A 15587-nucleotide genomic window follows, 5' to 3' on the forward strand; every position below is an offset into this window, starting at 1 on the left:
CCTGGGAAAAAGTCTCTGACTGTTCACTTGATCTATGCCTCTTATCATCTTGTACACCTCTAACTTCATTGGTGGGTTGGAGTCACTCTGCGTCAGGACAGTAAATCACCTCCCCGAAGGACATTACGGAAGTAAACTGTAGTTTTTTTGGTCATTGTATTACTCTTGACTACGGACTTCCGTTAATGAGACATTTAAATTTAATTTCCACAGGTCCCTTGGTGGGATTTGAACTCATGCCCCTGAATTACTACCGGTAATTTAACTGCTGTGACACCAGCACATTGTTCATTGACCCCTGTGGACAAACAACCCGAGACAAGCTTCCAGCAAGTGCCACTTAAGACAGTGGTAAACACACAGGTAGGCAAGTTACAGAGGCAGTCACAAGAGACTGCATGAATGGACAGTTGACGTTTCTGGTCAAGACTCCTCTGCATCTGGATTGGAGAGGCAGATGGCATGAAGGGAGATTGCTTTATTGGTATGATGTAGTGGTTGTCATTGCATTAGCTGCTGGAGTTCCAGAGATATAGGTTCAATCCCCACCATAGCAGTGGGGATGATAGGATTGAATTAATCACTTAACACTCGAATTAAAGCCAGTCTAAGGCTTTATCCTTTGGAGCATAGGAGAATGAGGAGTGATCTTATAAAATCATGAGGGGCATAGATAAGGTCAATATGCGCACAGTATTTTTCCCAGGGTTGGGGAATCAAGAACTAGACGGCATAGGTTTAAGGTGAAAGGGGAAGAGATTTAATAGGATCCTGAGGGGCAATTTTTTTACCCAGAAAGTGATCAGTTTATGAAATGTGCTGCCATAGGAAGTGGTTGAGGCAGGTACATTAACAACATTTAAAAGGCAGTTGGACAGGTACATGGATAGGAAAGGTTTAGAGGGATATGGGCCAAACACGGGCAAATGGGACTAGCTTAGATGGGCATGCTGGTCAGCATGGACTAGTTGGGCTGAAGGGCCTGTTTCTGTGCTGTATGACTCTATGACTACAAAACTACCAAATTATCATTAGAAAGTTCACTATAGTTCTTCAGGGAAGGGAACCTGCTTATGTGTATCCAAAGCAACACACTAAGGTGCTGGAGGAACTCAGTGGGTCAGGTAGCATCTATGGAGGGAAATGGACAGTTGACATTTTGGGTCGGGATCCTTCACAATGCACAGGATCGCAAGAGGCTGCAGAGGGTTGTAGACTCAGCCAGCTCCATCACGGGCACAACCCTCTCCGCCATCGAGAAAATCTTCAAGAGGCGGTGCCTCAAGAAGGCGGCATCCTTCACTAAGGACGCTCACCACCTGGGACATGCCCTCTCCTCGTTACTACCACCAGGGCGGAGTTACAGGAGCCACACTCAACGATTCAGGAACAGCTCCTTCCCCTCCGCCATCAGATTTATGAACAGCCCATGAACCCATGAACACTACCTCATTATTCCTTTTTTTTGCACTATTTATTTATCTTTGTAATTTTTATGTCTTTGCACTGTACCGCTGCCATCAAACTTCACGTCATAAGTCAGTGATAATAAATCTGATTCTGATACTGAGCAGGACCGGAAAGAAAGAAGGGAGGTAGCCAGTATAAAGAGGTGGGAGGGGAAGGGGTGGAGCAAGAGCTGGCAGGTGAGAGGTGGATCCAGGTGAGGGACGGTGATGGGCAGGTGAGGGAGGGGAGAGAGTGGGAATGCTGTCAGGAGCTGGGAGGCGATGGGTGGAGGTGACAAAGGGCCGAAGATCGGAGAGGAAGGTGGACAGTGGAATAAAGGGAGGAAGGTGGGGGAAGCGACCCAATGGAAGGAGTGTGTGGGTGAGGGGCAGAGAGAGATGGTGGTGGGAGGGGAAGGAGATCGGGTAATGGAGGCCGGTTGGATCAAGAGCGGAGAGAAGAGGGAAAAAGCAGGAAACGGACAGAGGGGGAACGGTTACCGGAAGTTTGAGGATTCGATGCTCATGCCGTCAAGCTGGAAACTGCCCAGGAGCTTTGTCTTCACGATGTGAGTCCAAACCCAAATCGGTTGAATCTTGACAGTTCAATTAACAAAGGAATTTCCAGTGACATCCTGAGAAAGTGTAAGTGGGGGAAAAGAAGTTACAACCTTGCAATTATAGTTGTGAAGGCTCAGGAGTGGTGCGTCTGACGTTCTGGTACATTGCATCTTATCAACTCTGTCAGCTGCATTCCAAACACCTGAGCTAACAGCCCCAGCATGAAAAGCAGATGCTCCACACTATAACACGTCGATATTAGAGTCATTTCTCTGCCCAGCTGCCTGCAGTAGTTTTATTGCTACAATGCCTAGCCGATGCTAATAAAATGCACCAGCCACTTTCTATATCAAAATGATCAACTTTTTAAAAAAGACAATGGCTGATACAATTTGCCCTCTTTTCTTTCTCCATTCTTGCTTTGTGGGGCTTTTGAGGTCTTCCAGCACTTGGCAGCGGTTGGCAGGTCAGACAGCATCTTTGGAGAGCAGAACAGAGGTGGTGTGACAAGTTGGTGAACTTTCATCAGAGCTGGCATCATTTGGAAGCTGCTCATGCCATCTAGTCTGTCTTAGCCCCTTGGTCCTGCAATCCCCCAAACCACGACCCCACTGTCTCTGTGTTCTGAGGTCCCACTGAGAAGGTGCAGTGCCTCAGCTTTAACTTCCCTTGAATTCTGTAATCCTGTACCTTAACTTCCCTTGAAGGCAACAACTTGTTCCTTAAAGACAATATTCTTAGAGGGAGTAGTGGGTGCGTGGGACGCACTGCCAGGGGTGCTGGTGGAGGCAGATACATTAGGGACATTTAAGAGACTCTTCGATAGCCACATGAATGATAGAGAAATGGAGGGCTATGGGGGAGGGAAGGGTTAGATAGATCTTAGAGCAGGATAAAATGTCGGCACAACATTGTGGGCCGAAGGGCCTGTACTGTGCTGTAGTGTTCTATGTTCCAATTGTACCCACCTCTACAACCCCCTCTGGCAGCTTGTTACATTTACTCACCACCCTCTGTGTGAAAAGTGCCCCTCAGGTCCCCTTTAAAATCTTTCCCCTCTCACCTTAAGCCTTTCTCCTCTAGTTTTGGTCTCCCCGACCCTGGGAAAAAGACAGTGACCTTCCACCTTATCTACACCCCCGTCCATTCTCCTGCTCGTTTCTCTCCACAGATGCTGCTCGACCCACTGAGTTCCTCCAGCAATTTTTTGTTGCTCCAGATTCCAGTATCTGCCATCTCCTGAGTTTCCACTTACTTATTCACCTCGTGATTTTATAACCCTCCATAAGGTCACCCCTCAGCCTCCTTCGCTCCAGGGAAAACAAGTCCCAGCCTGTCCAGTTTCTCTAACTCAAGCCCTCCAGTCCCAGCAACATCCTGGTGAACCTTTTCTGCACCCTCCCGAGCTTAATCACATCCTTCCTATGGTTTGGTGACCAGAACTGTACACAGTACTCTTGAGTGCGGTCTCACCAACATCTTTTTCTAATTCTACCAGTGACAGTGCAAATAGATAACTTCTAAACATTCACTCCTTAAAAACAGGAAGTATTCCTCTCCTTCAGTCATCTCATCTAAACCCATCACTGTTTTAAAAGCATATATTATTGATAGCCAGGGACCTACAGACGTTTATTGGGAAGGGGTTTAAGGGTTCCATATAGAACATAACTGTACAGAACAGGCCCTTTGCCCCACAATGATGCACTGCTATTTTATCCTGCTCTATGATCTATCTAACCCTTCCCTCCCACATAGCCCCCTATTTTTCTATCATTCATGTGTCTATCTAAGAGTCTCTTAAATGCCCCTAATGTATCTGCCCCCGGAACCTCTGTCGGCAGTGCGTTCCACGCACCCACCACTCTCTGTGTAAAAAACTTACCCCTGACATCCCCCTTATAACTTCCTCCAATCACCTTAAAATTATGTCCCCTCGTGTTAGCCATTGTTGCCCTGGGAAAAAGTCTCTGACTGTCCACTCGATCTATGCCTCTTATCATCTTGTACACCTCTGTCTCATCTCATCTTCCTTCTCTCCAAAGACAAAAGCCCTAGCTCACTCAACCTATCCTCATCAGATGTGCTCTCCAATCCAGGCAACATTCTGGTAAATCTCCACCTCACCCTCTCTAAAGCTTCCACATCCTTCCTATGATGAGGTGACCAGAACTGAACCCAATATTCCAAGTGTGGTCTAACCACACAGGGTTACAGGGAGAAGGCAGCAGAATGGGTTTGAAAGAAAAATCAGCCATGAGTGAATGGTGAAGCAGACTCGATGGGCCAAATGGCCTACTTCTGTTCCTATATCTTTTATCTCATGGTCTATTAGAGGTTTCCTTCAGAAAAGAGGAGAAGAGATTTACCAGGATGCTGTCTAGATTGGAGAGCATGTCTTATGAGGATAGGTTGAGTGAGCTTGGGCTTTTCTCTTTGGAGGAGGATGAGAGGTGACGATAGAGGTGTACAAGATGATGAGGCATAGATCGAGTGGACGGTCAGAGACTTTTTCCCAGGGCGACAATGGCTAACACGAGGGGACATAATTTTAAGGCGATTGGAGAAAGGTATAAGGGGGATGTCAGGGGTAAGTTTTTTACACAGAGAGTGGTGGGTGCGTGGAACGCACTGCCGGCAGAGGTTGTGGGGGCAGATACATTAGGGGCATTTAAGAGACTCTTAGACAGACACATGAATGATAGAAAAATAGGGGGCTATGTGGGAGGGAAGGGTTAGATAGATCTTAGGATAAAATGTTGGCACAACATTGTGGGCCAAAGGGCCAGTACTGTGCTGTAGTGTTCTCTGTTCGATGTTCTAACAGTGGAGAAAATCACAGCCATGGCTTCATGTCTCCGAACCAGCCCCAACATTTGGGTCTGCAAGAGGCCATGCTGCCCGTTTTCAGTGCTGCATCCCCAGTTCAACTCTCCGATCAGCCCTGTCATCCTGCATATTTGTCCAATCTGAGCCTTTATCCATTTCCCTTCTCGGATTAACTGTTGAATCTGGTTTTTCAAGCTATCCAGATCGCAACTGCGCAAAATAATTCCCCGCTTCTCCTGCAGGTTCAACTGCCAATGTCCTTAATTCTGTTTTCCCAGCTGACCTGCTAATGGAAGCAGCTTTTATCCTGATTTTGAACACCTTCGTTTAATTTCCATTTAACCTCTCAGCTCTGGTGAGAAGAATCTTCTCATGTCTGTCTCCATCTGGTGGAGAATCTAAGCTGTACATCCCCAATGGTTTTATTATCCTTTCTATAGAGTCACAGAGTAATACATCACGAACACAGGCCCTTCGGCCCAACCAGTCCATGCCAACCACGGTACCCACCCAGCTAGTCCCAATTTCCTGTGTTCGGTCCATATCCCTCCAAGCCCCGCCCCTCCATGTACCTATCCAAGCGCTTCTTAAATGACGCTATTGTACCTGCCTCACCCACTTCCTCTGGCAGCTCGTTCCATATACTCACCACCCTCTGCATGAAAAAATTGCTCCTCAGGTCCCTTTTAAATCTTTCCCCTCTCACCCTAAACCTCTGCCCCGTTGTTTTGGACTCCCCTACCCTAGGGAAAAGACTGTTACCGTCCACCTTATCTATGCCTCTCATTATTTTTAAACACTTATAGAGAGGTCGCCCTTCATTCTCCTACGTTCCAAGTAATAAGGACCTAGCCTGGACAACCTCTCCCTGTGACCTCCCCCTTCTAAACCTGGCAACATCCTCGTAAATCTCCTCTGCACTCTTTCCAATGTAACCACGTCTTTCCTATAACAGGGTGACCAAAACTGTACATAGTACTCCAAGTGCGGACTCACCAACGAGGTATACAACTGCAACATAACGTCCCAACTCCTGTACTCAGTGCCCCGACTGATGAAGGCCAGCGTGCTAAATGCCTTTTTCACCACCCTGTCTACCTGTGAAGCTGCTTTCAGCGAACTTGTACTCCCAGGTCCCTCTGTTCCATTACACTCCCTAGTGCCTTACCATTCATAGTATAACTGAGTAATCTATAACTATCTATAATGGAGTTAAGCTCGAATAACTGCTATTTAACCACTCAAGAATCCTGATAGTTTGGTATCTCGCTTACCAAGTGCTTCCTTCCACTCTCCAGAGCACCAGTTCTTGTGCTTCCTTCCCACACACTGGGGCCTTGGTTGCTCCCTTGAAACTTAACTGGTTCTCTGGAAAATGTATTAATTTACCTCTACAAAAAAGTGAATTAAAAGTTTAGACACACAAGAATGCAGATGTAGGGATCTGGAGCAACACACAATCTGCTGGAGGAACTAAGCAGATCGAACAGCGCCTGTGGAATTCCTTTCCCCCCCACAGATGCTGCTCGACCCGCTGAGTTCCTCCAGCAGATTGTTTGTTGCTTTGAATTAAAAGTGTGTTAAAGTATTAATAGAAATAACATCCAAATATTTGCTAATCCAGCACCACCAAAGTCTCAATCATGCCGGATTATTGGAATTACAGACATTCGTCTAATAAACAGCCTAACTGTTGTTGTTCAATGCTGTCACTGATATAACTAAAATACTATTTATTACAGAAGAGCTACAGTAGCACTGGAGAGGTGCAGAGGACATTTGCAAACTACAAGCGCCACTGTTGTTGCTAGAATCTCAGATGGCGATGAGGATGCATACAGGAGTGAGATAGATCGCTGGTTGAATGGTGTCGCAACAACAACCTCACACCAATGTCAGTAAGACGTTCAGGAAGGGGAGGTCAGAAGAACACACACCAGTCCTCATTGAGGGGTCAGCGGTGGAAAGGGTGAGCAGCTTCAAGTTCCTGGGTGTTAACATTTCGGAGGAGCATCCTGGGCTCAACACACTGATGCAATCACAAAGAAGACACGCCAGCAGCTCTACTTCATTAGGAGTCTGAGGATATTTGGTATGTCACCAGAGACTCTTACCAGTTTCTGGAGATGTACGATGGACAGCATTCTGACTGGTTGCATCACTGCCAGGTATGGAGGCTCCAATGCACAGGATCGCAAGAGGCTGCAGAGGGTTGTAGACTCACCCCAGCTCCATCACCGGCACAACCCTCCCCGCCATCGAGGACATCTTCAAGAGGCGGTGCCTCGAAAGGCGGCATCCATCACTAAGGACCCTCACCATGCAGGACATGCCCTCTTCTCATTACCACCATGAGGGAGGAGGTACAGCAGCCTGAAGACCCACACTCAATGATTCAGGAACAGCTTCTTCCCCTCTGCCATCAGATTTCTGACCGGTCCATGAACCCATCAACGCTGCCTCGTTATTCCTCTATTTATTTATTTTGTAATATATAGTAATTTTATATTTTGCCACTGTACTGCTGCCGCAAAGCAACACATTTCATGTCACCTAAGTCAGTGATAACAAATCTGATTCTGATTCTGAGACAGGATTGGAAAACTGTAGCACTGGGGGAAAATCAGACAAGATGGGATTGTTTTCTTTGGAGTAGAGGAAGCTGAGTTAGGGATTTATAAAATAATGAGAGTTCTGGTGTTCAGTTCTGGTTGCCTCATTATAGGAAGGATGTGGAAGCCTTAGAGAGGGTGCAGAGGATGCTGCCTGGATTGGAGAGCATGTCTTATGAGGATAGGTTGAGCGAGCTCGGGCTTTTCTCTTTGGAGAGAAGGACAATGAGAGGTGACTTGATAGAGGTGTACAAGATGATAAGAGGCATAGATCGAGTGGACAGTCAGAGACTTTTTCCCAGGGAAAAAGTGGCTAACACGAGGGGACATAATTTTAAGGTGATTGGAGGAAGGTATAAGGGGGATGTCAGAGGTAAGTTTTTTACACAGAGAGTGGTGGGTGCATGGAACACACTGCTGGCAGAGGTGGTGGGGGCAGATATATTAGGGACATTTAAGAGACTCTCAGATAGACACATGAATGACAGAAAAATAAGGGGCTATGTGGGAGGGAAGGGTTAGATAGATCTTAGAGCAGGATAAAATGTTGGCACAACATTGTGGGCCGAAGGGCCTGTACTGTGCTGTAATGTTCCATGTTCTATGTACCTGGATAAATGTGAAGGGCCAATTTTCCTGAGCAGGGAAGCCAAAACCTGGAAGGTAAAGGTCATCAGTGGAAAGGATGAAGTTGAGATGAGGGAACAAATTATTACTCGGAAGGTGGTAGGGATCTAGAACCAGGGTCTGACCAGCTGGTGGAAGCAGAAACTTAGCCTCATCACATTTAAGCAGATGTGCATAGAACATTGAACAGTACAACACAGGAACAGGCCCTTCGGCCCAACTCGTCCATGCTCACTGAGGTGCCATCTTGAGCCAGTCCCATTTGCCTGCATTTGGCCCATATCCCTCTAGACCTTTCCCATCCATGGACATGTCCCAGTATCTTTAAAATGTTGTTATTGTACCCGCCTCAACCACTTGCTCTGGCAGCTCGTTCCATACACCCACCACCCTCTGGGTGAAAAAGTTGCCCCTCAGATCCCTTTTAAATCTTTCCCCTCTCACATTAACTTTGTTAACCGTAATGCGGCAAGTTCACATCACAGCAGGTGCTACAGCTCCTTGAAGGTGACAACACAAGTAGATAGGTGAATGGCATGCTTGCCTTCATTGGTTGGGCCATTGAGTAGAAGAGTCAGGAAGCCACGTTGCAGCTGTATAAAATTTTGGTTAGGCCACATTTGGAGTATTGTGTGAAGTTCTGGTTGCCCCATTACAGGAAGGATATAGAGTCTATGGGTGCAGAAGAGGTTCACCAGGATGCTGCCTGGATTAGAGAGTATTAGCTGTAAAGAGAGATTAGACAGACTTGCATTGTGTTCTCTGGAGTATTAGGGGCTGACGGGGAGACCTGATAGAGCTTTAAGATAAGATAAGATATCTTTATTAGTCACATGTACATCTGAGGAAGTAAAGGGTTAAAAACTGTAACCATACTTATAGCTGATAGAAAAAATACCTTGCAAGCAAGAGCACACAAACCGCTGACTCAATGGATAAGGTGTTAATTGCTGTGTCCGGGACCTTGGTGGCAGGCCAATATACTAGACGATAAGGGTGGTGGGTGCAATGAGCAGACTGGAGGAAGCTTGTTTTAAACAATGAGGGTGAGACCCATCTTTGAATCTCTCGATTATAACTCAATTATGTTGGACAATAGGTGCGATGTCTGTCTTTGGTTCTCTGAGGTCTGAACGAAACTCGTGGAGCCGAGTTCATTAAGTGTGTGTGACAATATCTGTATAAATCACTGTCTGCTGCTTTGGACTGCGGAGGGCTCCGATAAAGACTCTGCGTGAGAGTTTGAGGAGAATTCTCCCACAGTATGCCGCTAATAAATGCGTTTTAACAGAATTAACCTTGTGGCGCCGTGTAACTTTGCAGCGGACAGAAGTGGTAACTCAAAATCGGGACAACACATCGAAACACACGGTGAAAAGCATCCTTTGCATAGTGTTCTGTGGGCAACCTGCAAGGGTCGCCACGTTTCCGGCGCCAAAATATCATGCCCACAACTTCCTAACCCATATGTCTTTGGAATGTGGGAGGAAACCGGAGCACCCGGAGGAAACCCATGCAGACACGGGGAGAGCGTACAAACTCTTTACAGACAGCGGCCAGAATTGAACCCGGGTCACTGGCGCTGTAAAGCATTACGCTAACCGCTACACTACCGTATGAGAGGCGTAGATAGGGTAGATAGTCAGAGTCTTTTTCCCAGGGTGGAAATGTCAAATACTAGAGGGCATACATTTAAGGTGAGAGGGGTAAAGTTCAAAGGAGATGCGTGAGGCAAGTTTTTTTACACAGAGAGTGGTGGGTGCCTGGAACGGGCTGCCAGGGGTAGTGGTGGAGGCAGATACCATAGTGATGTTTAAGAGGCTGTTATACAGACACATGAATATACAGGGAATGGAGGGAGATGGATCACGTGCAGGCAGAAGGGATTAGTTTAATTTGGCATCATGATTGGCACAGACACTGTGGGCCGAAGGGCCTCTTCCTGTGCTGTACTGTCCTATGTTCTATGTCCTATACAATTCTTTCCAAAAGGAAAGATGAAATAGAATTCTGGCATTTGGAACACTTCCAAGAGGAGTCCTGGACCAAGATGGCCCACCCCTCCCAACCCCTTCAACACCAGCTCCTCAGACCCTAAGACCTTGATGTGAATGCCAGGCTATCCAACGCTGTTTTATCCAAAAAAGGCAGCAGCTCCAACTTTCCTTGCAAAGCACGCACAGGAGTTAAATCCATTGGATTTTGGAGGGCAGTACATATACTTCCTGAATGATAGAAAAATAGGGAGCTATGTGGGAGGGAAGGATTGGATAGATCTTAGAGCAGGATAAAATGTCGGCACAACATTGTGGGCCGAAGGGCCTGTACTGTGCTGTAGTGTTCTACGTTCTATGTTCTATGTTGCAGGACCAACCTGTGTCTGTGCGTTCGGGACCCAGTTCATGTTTTGTTCTGGTGATCATGGAGGAGATACAGATCTTCGTTCCTCATCCCTTTGTGGATTGGGTCGCCCCGCAACCCCCTACCACCCCTTTGACCACCGCAGCCTCCTCACCCTCCCACCACCATCTCATCCACCTCACCCTATCACCCCTGCCTTCTTGTAGTCCATTATGGTAATGGTGTTGGTATCAGTCTATTATTGTCACAGGTACCGAGATACAGTGAAAATGTTTGTTTTGCGTGCCATCAATACAGATCATCCCACACGTAACCACATTGAGGTAGTTAAAAGGAAAACAGAATGCAGAATATAGTTTTACAGTTACAGAGAAAGTGCAGTGCAGGGAGACAAGTAAAGTGCAAGGGCCGCGAAAGGGTGAATTGGGAGATCAAGAGTTCATCTTTATCATACAAGAGATCTGTTCAATAGTCTTATAACAGCGGGATAGAAGCTGTCCTTGAGCCTGGTGGTAGGTGTTTTCAAGGGCCATGACAAGGTAGATTGAGAGATCAAGAGTTATCATAGAACACTACAGCACTGGTCAGACCATTCATCCCAGGATGTTGTGCAGATCTTGATACCAATTTATACTAAATGTCCTCCTCCTGTAGAGAGTTGTGGACACAGCCCACCGCATCACGGACACCAGCCTCCTCTCCTTGGACTCTGTCTTTACCTTTCGTTGTCTTGGTGTAGCAGCCAGCATAATCAAAGACCCCACCCACCCAGGATATTCTCTCTTCTCTCCTCTTCCATCAGGCAGAAGATACAGGAGCCTGAGGGCACGTACCACCAGACTTAAGGACAGCTTCTACCCCACTGTGATAAGACTATTGAACAGTTCCCTTGTACAATGAGATGGACTCTGACCTCATGATCTACCTTGTTGTGACCTTGCACCTTATTGCACTGCACTTTCTCTGTAGCTGTGACACTTTACTCTGTACTGTTACTGTTTTTACCTGTACTACATCATTGCACTTTGTACTAACTCAATGTAACTGCACTGTGTAATGAATTGACCTGTACGATCGGTTTGTAAGACAAGTTTTTCACTGTACCTCGGTACAAGTGACAATAATAAACCAATACCAATAGTCCATATCTATCCATTCCTTTCATATTTATGTGTCTATCTGAAAGCCTCTTAACCTCCACCAAACTGCTTGCTTCCTCTTCTACCTCGGGAATCCATTCCAGGCACATTCTGGGCAGTTCATCTTTATCATACAATAGGTCCATTCAAGAGTCTTATAACGGTGGGGTAGAAGCTGTCCTTGAGCCTGGTGGTACGTGTACTCAAGCTTTTGTATCTTCTGTCCGATCAGAGAGGGAAGAAGAGAGGATGTCCGGGACGGGTGGGGACCATGATTATAAGCTAAGATAAGATATGATATCTTTATCAGTCACATGTGCATCGAAATACACAGAAATGCATCTTTTGCGTAGAATGCCCCCATGTGTCGCCATGCTTCTGGCGCCAACATAGCATGCCCACAACTTCCTAACCCGTACGCCTTTGGAATGTGGGAGGAAACCGGCGCACCCAGAGGAAATCCACGCAGATATGGGAGAACGTACGAACTCCTTACAGACAGCATCAGGAATTGAACCCGGGTCGCTGGCGCTGTAATAGCGTCCTGCTAACTGCTACACTACCGTGCATTATGTTGGCTGCTTTACCAAGGCAGTGGGAAGTGAAGACACAGAGTCCATGGAGGGGAGTCTGGTTTGTGTGATGTCTTCACAACTCTCTGCAGTTTCTTGCGGTCTTGGGCAGAGCAGTTGCCATATCAAGCCATGATGCATCCAGATAGGACGCTTTCTATAGTGCAATGGTAAAATTCATCAGGGACACACCGAATTTCCTTCACCTTCTGAGGAAGTAGAGGCATCGGTGTGCTTTTTTGGCCAAGCAGTCCATCAGCATTGGATGTGTTCAGTCTCAGGAGCGGAATTCCAAACCCCAACACCCTGGTCTCCAGGGGAATCGACTGTTGCTGTTTGGTCCTGAACCTCACTACTTTCATTCAACACGTCTGATCCAGTACGAGAGATGTTAATTTTACTTGGCATTTGGGATCATAAAACAAATAAACTTTCTTCCCATTTCACTTATTAAAAGTAAACAGTCATATTTTGAATGAAATTAGTGAGATATTTAAGCATGTGAAATGCTAGCTCTATTAGCGCAATTAAACACTGTGTGTGCCTGGGAAAGATTGCTACTGGTACCAGGGTTTAACAGCAGGACACTAAACACTGTTTCAGAGTATTAACACTTATTGATTTCCAAAGACTTTCGTGAGTTTCAGCCTTTGCAATGTACATGAGAAGTAAGTCCCACACCTAAACCAGATTAACAACCAATTTTCTCCCTCTGCTTGGAACAGTGTCACAATATCAATGCTCCTGAGGGTCCTGCCATTCATTGTACAGTGTCCTCTTGTATTTGACCTCCCAAAATGGACGCACCCCAAGATCCCTTTGTCCCTCAAGGTTCCTGCCATTTTAACTCCCAAAGTACAATACCTTACACTTGTCAGGATTAAACTCCATCTGCCATTTCTCCATCCATCTCTGCAACTGATCTGTACCTTGCTGTATCCGTTGGCAATCTTCCTCACTATCCACAGCAAAAGGCAAGCATGGTAGTGTAGTGGCTAGCGTAACGCTATTACAGTGCCAGCGACCTGGGTTCAATTCCAGCCACTGTCTGTAAGAAGTTTGTACGTTCTCCCCGTGACTGCGTGAGTTTCCTCCGGGTGCTCCGGTTTCCTCCCACATTCCAAAGACGTACGGGTTAGGAAGTTGTGGGCATGCTATGTTGGCGCCGGAAGCGTGGCGACACTTGCGGGCTGCCCCCAGAACACTCCACGCAAAAGATGCATTTCACTGTGTGTTTCGATGTACATGTGACTAATAAAGATATCTTATCCTATCCACCGATTTTTATATCATCTACAAGCTTATTAATCATCCCACCTACATTTTCATCCAAATAATTTATACATATCACAAACAACAGAGGTCCCAGCACTGATCCCTACAGAACACCATGGGTCACAGACCTCTAATCAGAATAACACTGCTTCACCACTACCTTCTGTCTTCTACGGACAAGCCAATTTTGTATCCAACTAACCAACTCACAATGGATCCCATGTGACTTAATCTTCTGGGCCAGCCTACCACGAGAGACCTCGTTAAATGCTTTACCAAAGCCCAACTAAACAACATCCACTGCCCTACCCTTGTCAGTCATCTTTGTCACTTCCTCAAAAAAAAATCTCATTTGTTTAAAGTCAGCAAACTGAGCAGAAGTAGTTGTGACCAGATTTAAACCTTTAAATGTTAAAAGGGTATTTTTTACTTCCTTTGTGGCTACTAAAAAAGAAAAGTTTTGGATTTCAGGACATGCTAAATTTTGGGTTGTGGAGGCTGGAGTTAAGCAGGAGGCTAGAAATTGTAAAAATATTTTACACAATAGGAGGCTTTGTTCTCACCTGCAGTGAGAGTGTCAAATTCTAGTTAATTGAGTCTAGAGTCTTTTACAGTGAACACAATTCCATTTCATTGTTACCAAGATAAGATAAGATTTCTTTATTAGTCACATGTACATCGAAACACACAGTGAAATGCATCTTTTGCGTAGAGTGTTCTGGGGGCAGCCCGCAAGTGTCGCCATGCTTCCAGCACCAACATAGCATGCCCACAACTTCCTAACCTGTACGTCTTTGGAATGTGGGAGGAAGCCAGAGCACCCAGAGGAAACCCACGCAGACACGGGGAGGATGTACAAACTCCTTACAGACAGCGGCAGGAATTGAACCCGGGTCGCTGGCGCTGTAATAGTGTTATGCTAACCGCTGCACTACCGTGCCTGCCCTTTGTTGTGGATAGTAAAGGATACAGCAAGGTACGGATCGGTTGCAGAGATGGATGGAGAAATGGCAGATGGAGTTTAATCCTGACAAGTGTGAGGTGTTGCACTTTGGGAGATCAAATGGCAGGTACCTTGAGGGACAGAGAAATCTTGGGGTGTGTCCATTTTGGGAGGTCAAATGCAAGAGGGCAGTGTACAGTGAATGGCAGGACCCTCAGGAGCATTGATATACAGTGGGACTGAGACACTGTTCCAAGCAGAGGGAGAAAGTTGTTTGTTTGTCTGGTTTAGGTGCGGGACTTACTTCTCATGTTCAATGCAGAGTCTGGAACTCTCTAAAGTCTTTGGAAATCAGTAAGTGTTAATACTCTGAAACAGTGTTTAGTGTCCTCCTGTTAAACCCTGGTACCAGTAGCAATCTTTCCCAGGCACACACGATGTTTTGTAGTGCTAATAGAGAAACTGCCCTGAAAACATAAGACAACCCTAATCACTACCTCAATATGGTAACATTATGACCACTTTGCACTACAACGGACTCGTTTTTTGTTCCAATTCTGTTCTTGCATAATTTTATATAATTTTTGTTGTTAGTTTATGTTTTTCTTGTGAATGTTGTGTATTCACAAGATTCTGTGTGCCTGTGGTGCTGCTGCAAGTAAGTTTTTCATTGCACCTGTGCGTACAACGATAAACTCGACTTTGACTTCGATAATGACATCTGCAAGTGCTTTAAGGCAAGTTAGATACTGGTCAACACCAGTGATAATGCAGACATAGACATCAAATAGTGCAGGAGTAGAGGGTTATCTGTGATGTTGACTCAGGATTTAGTTCACTGGTTCGAACACCCTTGCTCTTCCTCGGGACGAGAGACAGGACCTGAGGTTACTCTTCAAAATCAGCACCATTAACAGTGCAGGGCTCCCTCAGAACTGCCAGAGGAAGCGGGTGAGGCAGGTACATTAACAACATTTAAAAGCTACTTGGACAGGTACATGGATAGGAAAGGTTTAGGATAGGATATGGGTGCAAACACAGGCAAATGGGACTAGCTTAGATAGGTACCTTGGTCAGCATGGACTAGTTGAGCTGAAGGGCCTGTTCCCATGCTATGTGTCTCTATAACTTGACTGCACAGGAAAGGCTGCCTGGGTTTTATGGTCAACTCTCTGGATTGGGATTTGGACCCATGAACTACTGTCTGAGAAGTGAAGAAA

The sequence above is a fragment of the Pristis pectinata genome, chromosome 3, assembly GCF_009764475.1.
Source record: "Pristis pectinata isolate sPriPec2 chromosome 3, sPriPec2.1.pri, whole genome shotgun sequence".
In the NCBI taxonomy this organism is placed as follows: domain Eukaryota; kingdom Metazoa; phylum Chordata; class Chondrichthyes; order Rhinopristiformes; family Pristidae; genus Pristis; species Pristis pectinata.